Genomic DNA, 16,788 nt, shown 5'->3' with positions numbered 1-16,788 from the left:
TGATAACAAACTAGTATTATAATAAGATAAATGCATTCTTTCTGTTTATGCTATTGGTCACTAATATAGCATATAATTAAATTATAAAATATATTAAGGCTTTTTTTAGGAGCCTTCAAAAACAAAGTGAATGTTCCTTTAACTTAATGTAATGGTAGAACACAAAAATAAGCCCACAAGCAAGGTGAAGTCAAGAACTACAAAAATTCCAATGTTAAATTATTCAGAAACAATTCTACTTTAAGATTCAGGTAGCTGAAAATTAAATGGGTATGTAATGTAATTTGCATATTGTCCATAATTTTCAGCTCAGTGCTCTTGTGGTAGAGATATGATAGTGTCATGAATATGAAGCCAGTTTTCAGTTATAGTGTTTCTTCTGCCTGTAGTTTCAAAAATATGGAATGAATTACTAGAACTTCAAGTGATACACTCAAACACAGGCCAACTTAACAGCAATAAGTTGGTGCAAAAGGAAAACTTGTATATGATTCCAGGCAAAAAGAAACAGTACATAGAACCCTTTCAATACTCAATACATGATATGTGCATTTTTAATAGGTTTGACTTCCCAAACTGAAACCACAGACTTAATATTTAAATCTAGATTCATGTGTTTCTAGTTTCTCAATACTCTTTATTATTGACTCAACTAGGATCCCAAACCATAGATACGGGTGTGATCTAGTTTTCATCTTTTCCCTTAGCCCTGTGACATTTTCCTTCCCTCAACTATCCATGAAATAAATGAGACATTATTTTATTCATTAAGTGTCACATATGTATGCACTTATACTCTCCCCATTGCTCATCCTTTCTTTTACAGTCATGTTTCTTCATTGTGGAGATTTGTTGTGAAAAATAATGCACTAGACAACTTTGTTATTTGTTAATATTATATAATCTAATTTTACAAAAAGATGATCAAGTCTATACAGTCTATTGGAATAACTGTCATATATTTGAACAAAAGTAGCTAAAGGCACACCAGTATTTCTTGGCAGTACTAATGGAACTGTTATCAATAGCACAGTGGGTAGGGCATTTGTCTTGCAAGTAGCCAACCTGAGTTCGATTCCTCCATCCCTCTTGGAGAGCCCAGCAAGCTACCAAGAGTATCCCTCCCGCATGGCAGAGACTGGCAAACTACCTATGGCATATTCAATATGCCAAAAACAGTAACAATAAGTCTCAGGAAGGTAGTAATATGTCTATCAATTCCCTCTATACCTACAAATAGCTCAATGCATGTACTAACAACAATACTGAAATCAAATTTATTACTTCTTCTCAAAACTGTGCATTCTAGGGAATGTTCTATCTCTCTCTCTCTCTCTCTCTCTCTCTCTCTCTCTCCCCTCTCTGATTCACTCTTTTCTTTCCCTTCCTCCCTCCTGCCCTGTCTCTCTTTCCCCTGTGTCTCTCCCTTCCACCCATCCTCCCTCCCTCTCATCTTCTTGTTTCTTTCTCTCTTTCTCTTTTTTTTCCATACTAGTTGATGCTCAGGGCTTAGTTACTCCTGTCTCTGTGCTCAGGAATCACTCCTGGCAGTGTTCAGGGAACTCTACTTGTACCCAGAATTAACTCCAGATCAGTCATATGCAAGACAAGACCCTACCTACTGTTTTATCATTTCAACCCTGGAAGGTTTTTTCAGTTAATGTTCAATTTATTTCTCAGTGTAAGATAAGAGCAATGACTGTTGTTTAATATGTGTCACTGTATCACTGTTGTCCTGTTGCTCATCCATTTGCATTAGTGGGCACCAATAACATCTCCATTCGTCCCTGTCACATTCAGAGTCAGGGGAATGAGGCCCATTATTGTTACATTTTTGGCATATCAAATATGCCACGGGTAGCTTGCCAGGCTCTTAATATGTATGTTTTGAAATTGACTAAATATAAACTGAGGTTGAAGAATACTGATTTAGTATCAAACTTACTGCAATTCATTCATTTTCTTTCTTTTAGTTGTTTTCCTATTATTATTTTGTATGTACTCTATTTTTCTCTCCTAGCATTTCTAATTAAAAAAAAAAACATCAGTTTTCTCTTCAGTTAAAAACTTACAAATTTGGGCACAGTTTCTGTCATTTAGAGGAGGTAAGAGCAGCGTTGGTCAGTTTCTGGTTAGATTTCCCTTCTTAGTAAATTATCAGCAATTGTAATTTTGCATTTCTATTGGTTAAGGGAAAGATTAATTCACAAATGAAAGTGAGAAACAGACAATATTCTATAAAAGAGAGTGCTACTGGAACCAATGTTTTGGTTATGCTCTGCAAAAAAGATTTGGGAAGAGCTATTATCATCAATATTATAATAATGCACTTAGTATATATTGAGGTTACTGTACTTTGCTTTCCATTAAACACATTAGCATTCTTAAACATGCACAGAAGAAAACAGGCACACATAGGTGTACATAGATATCACACATATAATCTTACAAATTGTTAACACTATATTGGCTCTACATCTATCCAGTTACAAACTTGGATAATTATAGACATTACTTAGGTTACAGATCAAAGATACCATGTTATTTTTCATATTTATTTTATACTACTCTTTTACTTTTGGGGAGGGGAGGTTCATTTGAGTGGGCCACACATAACTGTGCTCACAGCTTACTGTTGACTCTATGCTAGGGATCATTCCTGGTAGTTCTCAAAAATCCATGCACATCACGATCAATGCAAGTCCCCTAACCTTTATACAATATGATTCTCTGACTCCAAATAACCCCATTTTAAAATTCTAATCTAATGTAGATCAAGAATTATGGAAAATTCAATGTAAATTAATACATAGGTAAGTGGATAAAATGGCAGATAAATATATCTATCAAATTAAAATTAGTAGATTTAGCAGAAATAGAATCACATTGACAAAATGCTAAAATAGACCACTGAGTTCTTAATGTGCAAAATTTTATATCTGTAGGAATCATAAAGCATATGAAATAAGAGCTGTCCATAGACCATGCTTTGAAAACTCTTCTCTAAAGGAACTACCCATATTTAATAGTGACCAAAGCACACATGTTTACTAAACAAACTAAGGAGAAGACTTAAATGTTTCTGTGTGAATACACCAGAGTAAGATTTTAATTTTTATGTATTTGCTTCTTATACTTTTCTTTGAAAAAATGTTAAAAAGCAGTTATTAGAATTTGTCCAAGCAAAGTCAGAGTTCCTCAGTAGAAGCTTTGCAGTAACTAGTACATTTTTCTAAAACTATTTTGTTGAATATAATCTATATAACAGACATTATTCTAGAGACTGGACTGGAGCAGTAACACAGTGGGTAGGACATTTGCCTTGCACACGGCCAAACCAGGTTCGATTCCTCCGCCCCTCTCAGAGAGTCTGGCAAGCTACCGAGAGTATTCCGCCTGCAAAGCAGAGCCTGGCAAGCTATCCGTAGCATATTCAATATGCCAAAAACAGTAACAGCAAGTCTCACAATGGAGATGTTACTGCTGCCTAGTCGAGCAAATTCTAGAGACTATGGTACAAATTTCCACAAAACATACCCTACATTATACTCAATTACATAATCATACCATACCACAGCTAGTATATAATCATCAAAATTATCAGAGTTCAGAAAGTATATGAAATTTTATTTTTAAAAAAACATCGAACATAAATATAGCATATTATTAAGAAATTAATTTTATACTACATAAGGCAGTTTTAAATATATTAGAACAACTTCTGAGACATTATGAGATCTGAGAATCACAATATTAATATTCTAGCAATGTTATTTTGAGTTTCTGATGCTATATTAAAAAAATAGACTGGTTGAAATAATCCAGCAATTCATTTATCTTAGCAAGAAATGAATCTACTTATTGCAATTTCTGGAGGCTAGGGAGCACAAGATCCAGGTACTTGCCAATTCCATCTTTGATTATACCATTGCAGGACTAAAAAATGAAAATAAAGAGCTCTCTTCTGTCCATAGCAACAGGGGCACTTATCCTAGCAGGAAGGATTTCTACCTAAGACCTCATCTAAACTATGTCAGTTCACAAAGGCCCCTTCTACAAATCCATTATATTCAAGGTTATGATTTCAGCATATGAATTTGAGAAAAGTCCACAATCCAGTTAGTACCCATTTATTGTTGTGATGAGATAGAAATGTACCCTAAAGTAGCTGAGAGTAGTGCAGTATTAGGTTCATAATCTGCTTTCAAATGGTTTAATCAATCAAGTTCCCTGCAAACATCCTATAAGATTGTAATTATTTTCAGAAAAGATTTTAGAATGGTTGAATACGGCTCAAGGGATAGAACATATGCCTTGCATGCATCATAATAGGAATCAATCCCCAGAACTGTGCATCTCTCTCTCTCTCTCTCCCTCTCTCTCTTTATATAAGTCAACAACATTCAAGAACCATGAAAACTCATATATAACTTCTCATGTTAGAGCCCTATATGCCCCAAAACATAATTTATCAGAAAAAATGAACTGGAATGAACTGAAGTAAACCTTGTACACTGAACATCTGATCTATTCTCTGATACCTACTTCCTCCAAACACCACTGGGACGGTAACAACAACAATGACAACAACAACAGCAACTTGATAAATATAGGATCTGGGGAAACAGTACAGAAGATAGGACACTTGCCTTGCATAAGGGAAACTGGAGATCTATCAATGGAACCCCATATGGTCCCCCGAGGCCAGGCTAAGCACCACTGGATATAGCCTTCAAATCAAGAAAATAGCACTCTTGTCCTGTGGTTCATCGATTTGCTCGAGCGGGCACCAGTAACGTCTCCATTGTGAGACATGCTGTTACTGTTTTTGGCATACTGAATACGCCATGGGTAGCTCTGCCATGTGGGCGGGATATTCTCGGTAGCTTACCGGGCTCTCTTGTCTACTCACTATGCTATCCCTCCAATCCATCAACAAAATAACAAATAAATAATGTAATGTTAAAACACTTAAAAGGCATTGTTTTTCACTGCAAGCTGCTTTTATTTGACTTGGGAAAAGCAACAGTATTTACAGTAAGCACAAAGAAATGTGTGATAGTATAACAAAAGGTAGAAATGAAACGGAGGATTGAGGAGACAGCTCAAAATAAAAGTAAATATTAAAGATCAGAAAATAAAGTAAACCAGGATCCCTTGGAACCATACTTATACATTCAAGATTTTGTGACAGGATTTCCATGTTTTAATGATTTTTATCCCCATGCATTTCACTTTATTTTGGTCCATTGTCTTTATTTAGCATTTCTTTAATATTAAAAAAATAAAATTTTAAATGGTTGAACAAGAAATTATAATAAATTAATAGCATAAAGAGAATTCAGGTGAAATGAAATTGTATTTAAAAGAAATGTTTCTTTGCCGTTAGTTCTTCTGCATGTCACAATATATAGTTAACAATCTCTTCTTAGCTTATTCACTCTTACAGCCTTTTTATCCAGATAAAAATAGAAAAGACTTATATGGCAGGTCCCATATTTGTTGCTACCACTATAGCACCCTCTAAAATATTATATTAAATTACCCATTTATTAGAAAGAATAAAGGAACATTTAATTCCCTCCCCCTAATTCTTATAAAAACCTATGATTCATGATTCATTAACCTAGTTGAACAAGGATTTCTATGATACCTTGCAAAGTCAGAAAATCACCTAAAGCAATTCTTGACACCTTTTGAGATCCCCTTTAATTTTTTTAAAATGTAAATCAACAACACTCAAGAATCATGAGAGCTCATGTATAACTTCTAGTGTTAGAAGCCTATGTACCCTAAAGCATAATTTAATAGAAAGAAATGAACTGGAATGAACAGAAGTAAACCTTATATACTTTGCATCTGATCTATTCTCTCATATGAACCATTCCCTATTATCTAATAGTAGTCTCTTACAATTTTTTTTATTATATGTCTAGGTACCTTAGCGTACAAATCTGGAAAATGCACAATGATGACCAGGGAAGATTGAAGATGACAGGGAAAGTACCCATTTGAAACACAGAGTTGTAAGCTAATGTCAGCAAGTTTGAAACGTTTAGGAACGAATAAACAAACCAATATCCCTTCTTCCTTTGATATGTCCAGTAAGAAAGTATATAGAACCAGATTTGGGGCTAGTGACTTATACAAGTCAGAGGAAGACAAAAACTATTTATACCAGGCATTACAGTCCAGTAAAATGACAACAACAAAAAGGTTTTTTTGCTTTTTTTTTTAAAAAAAAAAGAAAAACAGGGTCAGAGAGATAGTGCAGATGGGAAGGTCACTGCCTTGCATGTGGCTGACCAGGACTCATTTCTGGAACCACTAACAGTAGTAAACACAACCAGGAGTGATTCTAAGCATAGCTGGTTGTGGTCCACTAAACCAAAGCAAATAAAAAATCTCCATACATATATACAAAAACCTACACACATTAATTGTTCATATTCTCAAAAAGAAATATCATCTTATTTGCATAGATACATGAAATTATATATTTCCAGGTGAAATCAAAGATTCTTGCAATCATAATCAAACCACTAGTAACTTTGACTACTTGAAACATGTTAAAACATATTTAAGGGGCTGAAGCAATAGCACAATGGGTAGGATGTTTGCCTTGCGCTCAGCTGACGGTTCGATTCCCAGCATCCCATATGGTTCCCTGAGCATCACCAGGAGTAATTCCTGAGTGCAGAGCCAGGAGTAACCCCTGTGCATCACCAGGTGTGACCCAAAAAGTAAAATAAAAAAAAAAAAACATTTAAATGACAGGAGTAGCAACTTGCATTCCACAAAGTACTAAAAACGTTTATCCCATTCTAACAAAGTTTATCTAAAGAATGATTTTGTAGTCATTCATTCCTTTTAATCCATACACGTAGTCTCATTGGTCTCAACATGAGTATAATGATTTAAAACTGAACGACATTTTAGAGAAAAGCACTATGTGAACAGCATCAGCAACATACAAATAATATTTCAATATTTTTCTGAATATTTTTAGCTATGATTTTGAACACAAAACCAAAAACTCTTTAAAATCATGCTTAAAATAAATTTAATTTAATTATATGAAAGCATTTGTTTACATTACTTATGTCTCATCTACAGAAAAACAATCATTATGGAGATAAAAGGCGAAGAGTGGCAACTTATAGAATTTGAAGAGATTAAACATTTCTACCTAATTACTCCTCTTACTAACTTGTCAATCTAATTTAACTGAAAGAACATTTATTCAGAATCTATTAAATTCAAATATGAATAACACGTAGCTATTACCCTGTAGGGATAACAGTTTACTGGGGGGGGAATGATAAATACAAAGTGGATTTTTACATTAATATAATGCATAAGATCTATTTTTTTCATTCATGTACTAGGAATAATATGAGGTAAATGGTATAAAGAGAACAAATAGCTATTCAGTCTCTTTGAATACCTATGCATACTGCTATCATTTTCGAAGAACCACGAATAATTAGTAAGATTATTATTTATATACCTATAACGCATATTCATGAACACCTATATTATTAATTTTTATGTTCCTAGTATTTTCCTAATGATATGTATTTCTCTTACTGTAACACTTTTTATTTGCTTCCTAATTTCCTCATTGAAAGTAGAAATGGGATTCTTTTGTATGCCAGCCAAAAGTGTAATTAAAGAACTTCTTTCATTCTATTTTAAAATTGTATCTAAAAAGATGTTTAGAGACTCGAGGAGATAAATCATAGTACTTCAAAAGCTGTCTAATGTGCAACAATTAGAAAGGTGAAATCAATAAAGCTTATTGATTTAGAAAAATGTTCAGAATCAAATTGTTAAAAAAAAGTACTATGCAAATAGTATGAAAACATCACATGAATAGTTTGAGAATGATATTTAAGCATGCAAACAGGAAATATGAGGGAATAAACATAAAAACTTTAGCTATTAATAACTTTGAGGGGAAAGTCACTATTTAGTATAATCCTCTACATTTTGTTTTAAGTCACTGTCACTGTCACTGTTATCCCATTGCTCATCGATTTGTTCGAGTGGGCACCAGTAACGTCTCTCATTGTGAGACTGATTGTTACTGTTTTTGGCATATCCGATATGCCACGGGGAGCTTGCCAGGCTCTGCCATGTGGGCGCGATACTCTCGGTAGCTTGCCGGGCTCTCCGAGAGGGCGGAGGAATCGAACCCAGGTTGACCACGTGAAAGGCGAACTGCCTACCGCTGTGCTATTAATTCAAATAAAAATAACTTATATTAGAAAAATAAATCACATACCACATTGCCTCCTTATTTTAAGAATTTGAAAAAAACAATGAGTCAACAATTTGATCCAATAATTTTTTAAATTTTCTAATCTAAAATATATTTTAGAAAATGTTGAAAAGATCACAATATATAATATGTAAATAAAATCCTTGTACATCAAATCTCAGGAAAGATCGGTGAGTAAGGGGCCTAAGCGATAGTACTGTGATAGGGTGTCCGCCTTGCATGTGGTCTTCCTGGTTTCTCTTCCTGGAACCACTTACAGGCCCTCCCCACTCCAGGGGCAGTCCCTGAGCACAGAGCAGGAGTAAACCCTGAGCACACTACTGAATGCTGCTCAATAACAACAAACAAAACAATGATAGTAAAATTATGTCTCTATTAAGGAACAATTCTAATTAGGAAGCAAATAAGAGCTTTCAATCAACAAACAAGAAGGTTTTCCTTCTCTTTTCTTTTTGTTTATTATTGAATCACCATGAGATACACAGTTACAAGACTGTTCATGATCCAGTTTCATTATACAATGTTCATTCATCCCTCGACCAGGGTACATTTTCCACCACAGGTGTCCTGTGTCCTGTTTCCCTCCTGTCACCTTCCTCCCCACAGCCTGTCTCTCTCTCTCTCTCTCTCTCTCTCTCTCTCTCTCTCTCTCTCTCTCTCTCTCTCTCTCTCTGCCATTATGCTTTGCCATACAGATACTGAGAGGTTATCATGTTTGTTCCTTTACCTACTTACAGCACTCAGTTCTTCTCCAGAGTGATCATCTACTATCTTTGTCATAATGTTCCCTTCTCTATCCCAACTACCTTATCCCCCAAGTTTCTTTTCTGTCTTTATAATAAAATATCAGCAAAATCACCTAGAATGAGAAAACAAACTCATGAATCTGCTTTGACTTTCAGTCATTTCATAATTGAAAGCTTTTCTTTTACAGTATAGTATGCAATATGCGCAGATTAAATGGAATCATAAAGTCTTAGCCATTCTCATAAAATTATACAAATCACAAAAGCAATTAGAGAAATATTAAAATAACTTTCTAGACCTAAGCAGTCACTCATGTCTGGGATGGTACATCAGCCAATCAAATCTTGGATAATTTTCATGTTCCTGTACATGCTATGCATGGTTGAAAATGAAGTATATTCAGTCAGCAAATCCTCACATGCCAAGCCAACTGTCAGCCTTCTCACCCAAAGAGGCTAATTATGAAATCTCAGCCAATCAGGTATTTTCTGATTTTCTCTTTTTTATTCTTTTTTTCTTTATCTTAAAAAAAGCTTCCTGACATACTCCCTACTTTGCCAGCCTTTGAAAAGATATTTTTCACGATATCAAATGTTAAAAGTGTTTTCTGTGTCAGTAAAATTATCTTGGATCATTTTTTTCAGAACTACAAAGTCACAGCTATAAAAAAATAGGATTTTTTAAATCTTTCATTTCTACAACTGCAGAGAATCTTGGTTGTCTTCACCTAGAGCTGTGTAGGGTATTTCTTTTTCTTACTACGGCTCACTCAACTTGGTGACCAAAAATAACAAAATAACATGGGAGTCCAGAATCACAAAGACATTTCTCACTCCTTATTTTATTGTACACTCATATCAATCCACTAAGTAGCCAAGAACAATAGTGTTATGTTTATTTCATAGATAAGTAAACCACTTTCAAACCACATTGTGATTTTTCAGTAACTAATCTTAGCAGCAGTGAGCAGATTCTAATATCTACAAACAGGCAAATGATTTTCAATTTAAGGCAAAAGTCAAGAGATTTTCAAGTAAGGAATAAATGTAATCAGTTTGTCTTGCCATTTCTATGAGAAACTCCAAGTCCACTCTTGTTTTCTTATTATTTTATTTTTGTCCTCTGCCTTTGATCCTCATAGTTTTGACACTTTTAGGCACTGAACACTTTATCCTGAATTAGAAAGAGGTGCTAGAATGTGGAATGGGAGGTTGACCTACATCTGAACAATTTGCATATGATTCACCACAATTAAACAATTTGGTTTGAAATAGCTGCAATTAAGTTATTATCAGAGAAGTATTTACTAGACTAGAAATTCTAAATTTATCTTTGCATACATCCTACCCAAAAAGAATCCACATTTTCTGGTACTCTTTATTAAGGCTAATACTAAAGTAATTTTTTTCCAAATTTACATCTATATTATTAAAGAACTGACAGCTAATTATATACTTACAGTTTTGTTGATTGTTTCTTTTTTAATTACAGTATTAAAAAGGCAGTCAATTATAAAATTATTTTCAATAAAATATCACTTTTAGCAAATATATGTATATAATAAAACTGCCATATGTACATATATATGGATACATATATATGAATGTTAGAAATGGAAATGCCAAATTAACTTAGTTCTAAAGAGAGGGCAATACAATAATATAAAGGAAGGAATAAATTCCATACTATTAATACATAATAAACTCTACCACCGTCACTGTCATCCCGTTGCTCATCGATTTGTTCGAACGGGCACCAGTAACATCTCTCATTGTGAGACTTATTGTTACTGTTTTTGGCATATCCGATATGCCATGGGTAGCTTGCCAGGCTCTGCCATGTGGGCGCTATACTCTCGGTAGCTTGCCGAGCTCTTCGAAATGGGTGGAGGAATCGAACCTGGGTCTGTTGGGGCTGGACTGAGCTACCAGGGTGAGCCCATGGATACTGTACCGTACTACGGACAGGAACATAGGGACCCATGAAAATGGGTGAGACTTCTTGTGTGTCCTGACTGGTTTGGATGAAGCTGAACATTTTCCCCCTTCAAGCTGCCTTCAGAAAAATAATTTCAGCATACTGAAAAAAGCAGTTTTTCCTTCTCTCACAGAAGCCTGGCTGGTCTTTGACATGCAGATGGTGTTAGCCAAGCCTGACCTTTGATATTGTAAATTGTAGATTTGGGGTGCAGGGCCCAGCTTTGTCTTTGGGATGTAAATCCAAGTATTTTTAGTCCAAGGAAGGTTTCAGTTTTGGTTTTGCATCTTCTTTCCGGAGGCCTAGATTACTGGCCTGCAGGATACAAGGAAATAATGCTGCCTGGTACTCTTTATTAAGGCTAAAAGAGTTCTTCCTGTAACATCTTTTGATGCCTTTGGTGACGTCACTGTATTGTGCCCTTTAGGGGTACCATGATCAATAAAAGGAGGTCCAGGAGGCCCTCTGCCTTTTGCTAAGAGCCAGAGCGAGCCTTAGGCCTCCAATCAATGCATTTCTTCCGCGTTCCTATCTCAGCGCCTCCGACTGCATGAAGGTTCACGCAACACGGGTCGGCCTCGTGAAAGGTGAACGCCCTATGGCTGTGCTATCGCTCCAGCCCTTATACTACCATCTAAGAAAATAGAGGAAACTATACTACCATCTAAGAAAATAGAGGGAAAATTCAAAGTGCTGATATAAACAAATGAATAGATTATTTTGAGTTGAGCAAATGAGAGATATAATGCACATTTCCGGTATTAAGAATAAGTCACATGAACCAGTTTCGTAACCCAGCGATTTCTTGCAGAAATGCCTCTAGACTGTGAACTAAGCTATGGCCCTGTGCCACCCCAGCAGGGGAAAGGTTTTTTGTCTTTTGATCTTTCTGTTTGGTGGTGGAGGCATGGCAACCACCGTCTTTTAGATCCAATGAACAGAGGTACGAGCTTGCAGTAACAGGGATAGGAGGAAATCTCGGAATGGGGGTGGGCAGTACCGGCACTGCTTCCCGCCCAGTCGAGACCCTAAGCGGCCGCCAATGAACGGCTCCTCCACTCCTGAACGCCCATGATGCTGGAGGCACACGAACCCATTTCATAACCCAGTGGCTTCTGGCAGAAATTTGTGTGGACTTAATTACTAAAATACCAGAAATCCAAAAGACGCTCTTCAATATCAGCAATAGAAAACAAATGATCAAGTGATGCCTTTTCGGCATGTCTGATTGTTTGGGGAAAATTCCAAATAATAATAGTGAGTTTTCTGTTGAAACATTGAATGTAATCAAAGTAAAGAGACAGTAAAGTGAAAATCACCAGTCACACAGGTAGGGTGGGGGGAGGGATAGGGGGTATACTGGGATTCTTGGTGGTGCAACATGTGCATGGCTGAAGGGATGGATGTTTGATCATTGTATGACTGAGACTTAAACCTGAAAGCTTTGTAACTGTTCTCACAGTGATTCAATAATAAAAAATAAAAAAAGAATAAACCAAATTAATTTTAAGTGAACAAAACTGGAAATTACTGAAAGATAAAAAGATACCAATTCTATAATCAGGAGAAAAAATGTTTCCTACCTTGAAGTGTCGATTGATAGCTTATCTGGTAAATATTTTTAAATATTCTGAAAAAGAAATAGAAAATAGATTACTTAGAAAATAACAAAATAAAATTATCAAGTCTGAATGCTAGTAGTCTATTGGCAGGAAGTGGCAATGTGGCCTATCTTATGTGGTAAGGCAATGAATATTCAATCCACAGATAAGCATAAGATTCACAATACAGACAGGGATCAGTATTAGAAAACCCTAAGTGGATTGAGTTTTCTATACTCCGTAGAGCATGGACTTGGCAACTAATACTCTTGTTTAAAAATATTAGCCTTGTTTAATTATTTTAGTATTGGCAGTTGGTAACATGAAAAAGGGTTTATAATCTAGCTCACTGATAAATCTACAGCAGTACACATGTGTTTGGTTTTAACATCCTTGCTTGTATTCTCTTATATACATTCTCCAATCCTCTCAGAGAGCCAGGCAAGCTACCAAGAGTAACCCACCCACACGGCAGAGCCTGGCAAGCTCCTCGTAGTGTATTTGATGTGCTAAATACAGTAACAATAACGGGTCTCATTCCCCTGACCTTGAAAGAGCCTGCAATACAGCAACGTTTGGAAGGACGAGTAAGGAGAGGCTGCTAAAATCTCAGAGCTGGGACGAATGGAGACATTACTGGCACCCACTCGAGCAAATTGATGAACAACGGGATGACAGTGATACAGTGAACATGAAACAGAGAAAGGGAAATCACACTTTCTCACTCAGGTGAGACAGCACAACATAACCTAAGACCAAAACAAAGGCCTCTGAATTTAACAACATTTTTCACATCACTAGAAACACAAGTACTCATATAATGCATATTTTGGATATAAAAAAAATGAAAGGGGGGAGCAGAGTGACAATACAGTGCAGGATTCTTGGCTTGCAAGGTTTAATCCCCGCCACAACATATGGTCCCCCAAGCATGGCCAGGAGTGACCACTGAGTGACCCCTGAGAAAGCCCTGAGCAGGTGTGGAAAACCAGCCCCCACCTCCAGCCCTTTTCCACATCACCAACAAAAAATTGTGGATATGATCAGAGCATTTAAGTTTTAAGTGAAATCTCCTTAATATTCTAGAGATTTGAAAACAGTATTACCTGACTGAGATCAAGGGAAATTCTTTGCTCTTCCTTAGAAAAGAATTAATCTTAGAAGGAAAGGTATTTGAAAATCAACTGGCGCAACCTCCTCCCTTTACAGATAAGCAAATCCAGGATGAAAGCTTGCTCATGGCAGCTTGCTGCGACTGGGAATGGAAAGTTACTTAAACTTCCAAGATTGGAAAGAAGTAGGAGTGGTATCATGTATTCTGCTCTTGACAAGTTTCATTTTCTCTATGAAGCTTCACACTCCTTCCTGAATAAATGGCCTGTGTCATTAACATTTGCTGCATTTACCACAATCAAAACTCTTTTCTTTGGTGGAAGTTGATACCAAAGACTTAAATGACAGGATCCCAGTTTTAAACTGCTTACAAATCAATGCAAGTAAGCAGGAATAAATGAAGAGAAAACAAGCACATGAGCTCCAAAGCTGACAAAAGCCAGTCAATTGCAGTGCTAACGGGGTATGAGCGAAGCCACCCACTAGTCTGTTTTCTGGGCCGACTTCAAGGGCGTCTACCATTGCCCTAAGAAACGCTTCCCTTTCCTAATTGATCTACACTATCATAAGCAGTAATGAAGTCATTTGCCTTTCTTCTTGACTAGACATTATACATATTTTAAATCTATAATCATTTGTTATTCCTAACCCATAAAATAAAATTTCTGTAATAACAAAGGTTTATTAAATTACTTTTGTAAATACTTTAAAAATAGACATGCACAAAAAAATCTCATGCCCAATTATTTTTTTGCATTAATAGTAACCTCTATATTTTTGTGGGAGGAATAACAGAATAAATATTAGGTAAGAACAGAATTCAACTCTGTCTAGAAAATTTGAAGAGACTGGGAACTCAGAAAAGATGTGCCCTTGAGCTGTTATCTCAGAAACAGCTTGTATGTACCATGATAGCATTTAATAGTATCAACAAGATGTTTCTTGTCTAGTGGATAAACAATGATAAATTTGTTTCCTTTGCAAATTGAGAAAGAATGAATAAATGTATCAGCCTTATCAGATACACAAAAAATGTTAGATAAAAATGTTTCTAAAATGTGAAATTTACTAAGTTTATGAGTTTGCAGTGTACCCAGACTAAGGAACTCGCATCTTTAAAAAGATAAAATATTAAACAATAAGACATATTTGTTGGCTTTCATTACTCCAGTTTTTCAAGTCTGCTTAAATCATGAAGAAAAAATGCTGAGACAAATGTTTTTTTTGTGCCAAAGTTATTCAACTTAATTCAACCACATTTAAAAGAAATAAAGTCATAAAATAAATTAAAAAGTAGCTGTTCTTTGAAATTTTAGTAATCACTAATGTATAAGGGATATCTGCATTTCTTTATAAGTAGTCATGAAATCACATTATAATATCACATTACCTACATTTATGAATACTCAACTCATACAGTCTATTATGTGTGGACATCACTAAGTTGTGCATAAGCAAATGTACTTAATCACTGAAATAATAGATTTTAAATCCACTATATATCTTATTTTCTCAAATATTCTGATTAGAAACACAATTTTTTGTTCTCAAAAGTAAGGCTTGTAGTAAATAAAGATGTCTACAATTTTGAAAGTGATGCTACCATGAAAATAAGATTACTAGTTTATTGCAAACCACAACACCTAATCAGAAAGAGAGAACAAAAGGGAATACCCTGCCATAGTGGCAGTGTGGGGTGGGGGGAGACAGGACTGGGGGGGGGATGTTGGGTTTACTGGTGGTGGAGAATGGACACTGGTGAAGGGATGGGTTATCAAACTTTGTAAGGGAGAAACATGAGCACAAAAAATGTATAAATCTGTAACTGTACCCTCACGTTGACTCACTAATTAAAAATAAACTATTAAATTAAAAAAATAAATAAAAAAAAGAAAATAAGATTACTAGAATAATAATGGCAAGATTTTGCAGAGTGTTGGAAGGCAAGAAATCAGACAAGTCAAATGATTCTCTTAATAAAAAATTAATTAGGGCTTATGAATGAGATGACTTGTTTTCTGCTCCACTCTTCAATTGAGGACATTTTTGTTTATTAAAATGGTACCACCACAACTGAGATTTCTTGTTTTAGAAAAATGCAGTTTGAACAAGAAAATAATTTAAAATACTATATATCATACTTAAGCTTTCATTCCTAAAGTTTTTCATTCTTTCATTAGAATAAGAGATGACAGGTGTTATTTCCTATAAGGAAATCAGGTTTCTTAAAGTATTTAAAGGTTATCAATAAAATTAGACCTTTGCATACCTATAAAACTATGCTGCAACACTTTCTTTAGGATATCTAAGTTATACTTCTCTAATACATATAAGCATGTTCTTTATAATGGACATAGGAGGAATTACACTCAGTATATTAATTAAAATAGGATCTAGAAGTAGAGGATTATGTACAACTGACTGCACAAAACCTCTTAGACTGTGGGCTGGGGAGGTAGCATGGGATAAGACACTTGCCTTACATGTAGCTAACCATGAATCAAATCTCAGCACCACATATTGTTCGCTGAACACAGGGCAAGGAGTAATCCCAAAGCACCTCTAATGCTTTTCCTTCCCTCCACGCCCTCTCAAAAGCTGTCACTTTGTTTGACAAATCCTCATTTTTTACAAAAAATTAAGATGTATACTGTAATTTTTATGAGTACACAAGTATTATTAATACATCATTCAGTATTCTTTGAATTTCCAGTAAGACTTTTTTTTCACACTACTGCTCAGTTATTTTCACACCACTAAGCACTAAAAACTTTACAGTTTTAGGGGTTTCTGTGTGTGCAATTTTTGTTTTGGGTACAATTGACTGTGTTCATGGCTTAATCTTGGTTCTGCATTCAGGGATTACTTTTAGTGATGCTTGGGAAACAATATTATGGCATATGGGGGATCAAACCCTGATTGATTATGTGTAAGGCAACTTGACTTCCTGCTGTGCTGTCACTTTGGCCACTTTATAAATTTAGGTTTGAGTACTGGATTTTTTTCAATACTAAAGGAATACCTACTAATAGTATGCATTTATTAAAAGCCTATATATTTTTAAAT

The 16,788-nt window shown here is 35.3% G+C and overlaps 1 long non-coding RNA gene across 1 annotated transcript in view; it reads right to left on the bottom strand.

The window, feature by feature from the left end:
• Positions 1-16,788, bottom strand: part of LOC129401575 (uncharacterized) — a 353,431-nt gene that overhangs the window by 42,539 nt on the left and 294,104 nt on the right. Inside the window, exon 5 of the long non-coding RNA XR_008628409.1 lies at positions 12,592-12,638. This is a non-coding gene — a long non-coding RNA (uncharacterized LOC129401575). The remainder of the gene's footprint in view (positions 1-12,591; positions 12,639-16,788) is intronic.

The sequence above is a fragment of the Sorex araneus genome, chromosome 2 (assembly GCF_027595985.1).
Source record: "Sorex araneus isolate mSorAra2 chromosome 2, mSorAra2.pri, whole genome shotgun sequence".
Taxonomy (NCBI): domain Eukaryota; kingdom Metazoa; phylum Chordata; class Mammalia; order Eulipotyphla; family Soricidae; genus Sorex; species Sorex araneus.
Note: the sequence above shows the minus strand (reverse complement) of the source record. Positions and strands in the feature narration are given on the sequence as shown.